The following is a 1,759-nucleotide window of genomic DNA, read 5'->3' as shown; positions in this document are numbered from 1 at the left end:
CTCAGTAAAGATTTATGAAATTGAATATTAGTGGAAAGGCTCTAATTCTGGTAAATAATTCCTTAGGTAATAATAATCTAAAAAGTTTGGTGAGGACACTGACCAAGTGGACATTGTTTAAAAGTGAAGAGAAGTTCTATGTGATAAAGAGCAAAGACACGAGCTCTTATCTAACAGGCAGCTAACAGGCCAAAGGATAGGACCACATCAATAAGGGCAGTGGACATCTGGTAATTTATATTATACAACCAGCCTTTATTCCTACTCTGGTATCTCCCCAAGTGTAGTCCTTGGACCATCATCAGCCCAAGGACTCAAGAACTTGTTAAAAATGCATATCAGGCCCACTAAATTGGAAACTCGGGGGATGAGGCCTAGAAATCTGTTTTAACAAACCCTCTAGGATTCTAATGTACATATAAATTTGAGAATCACTGCCCTAATTGTTTGATATAAATAGTCTTTTAATATAAGCTCCCCAAATTTCTTGTAAGAAACCATCCCTCTTGTAAATCACTCTGGGTTTTTTCCAATGTCATGATCCTTCCTATCCTTAATCTCAGGGATGAATGTATAAACCAGCATGACCAAGGAGGCTCAATTCAAAATCTCAACACTGGAGGAGGAGAAGTGGGGACTTTTACCAGTAAGGGGGCTAAAAATAAACCAACCCAGAGTAAAGCAGAGGCAATTGCTAGAGGCCTGGAATCATAGTTTGAGCCCCTGGGCTAAGCTAAACCTGAAATGTGGACTCTTATTATAGGAGCTAATAAATTCACTTTTATTAACTAAGTTTGAGTTGGGTTTCTATTACTTGTACTTGGAAGATATTTGACTAATATAAAGAGAATCAATTAGAAAAGGCAGACTCTAGAGATTGAGACACAAAATACAAGCCACAGAAGGCTATAAGTCAAGCCAAAGTGTTAAGGCTTCCAGCAAAGCAGACGCAGAATCAGAAACTGGGACCAAGTGAGTGGAGGTCTTGGGGCTACAGTTGCAGTTTGAATATACACGCATTTAAGTGCTTGGTGCAGATGTGGGTCAGGCTGGTTTCAATGGTCTAAAGTGGAAAACAATAACCGTTGTGCCTTCCCATAAAACTTGCCTGTGTTTGACTGTCAGAGATGCGCGGCCAGGGAAACAGAATCGATGAAGAATATGGTATCTCATTTTTTTATATAATAAATTATTTTTGTAGTCAGAACATCACTTCCGTGTCTCCCTTGCTTGTGAAAACCTTTAAACGGAATATAATCAATACAAACAGTTGATGTTTTCGGTACGATGATTACAACTACAATCCAGTTGCACACAGTGATGGTAATCTCCACATTTGGAAGCCTATAGCTGTAACTGTCTGATTGACACATGATTCAGCCTTGTCAGGTGGCTGCCACATGACTGCTAAAATGGCAGGGGCAAGTCTTTATAGAGTCTTTAAAATGGCAATAGTCAATAAAAGAACAACTCTGTGAAAAACTATTGGTTTCAGTGATGCTCACCAAGAAGCAATATTTCAAGTTCAAGAACAGCCCACGGTCTTCACTGAGCAGTTTCACATCCCAGCAGCACCATATTCTGTAACCACTGAGCTAATTGTTATGCAAGGTTGTTACAGAATATTCTCTCTTGAAATGTGCTTTCCATTTACTGATTGACAAGAAAGTGTTTTATGTAGTTTATTGCTAAGAATTTTATTACGTTAGCCATGTGTTATTTTTATGCAGATAAATTATTCCAGGTATGCTGTATTTTA

The sequence above is a fragment of the Myotis davidii genome, unplaced genomic scaffold, assembly GCF_000327345.1.
Source record: "Myotis davidii unplaced genomic scaffold, ASM32734v1 scaffold44, whole genome shotgun sequence".
Classification (NCBI taxonomy): domain Eukaryota; kingdom Metazoa; phylum Chordata; class Mammalia; order Chiroptera; family Vespertilionidae; genus Myotis; species Myotis davidii.
The sequence above is the reverse complement of the archived record's forward strand: the minus strand, read 5'-3'. Positions refer to the sequence as shown.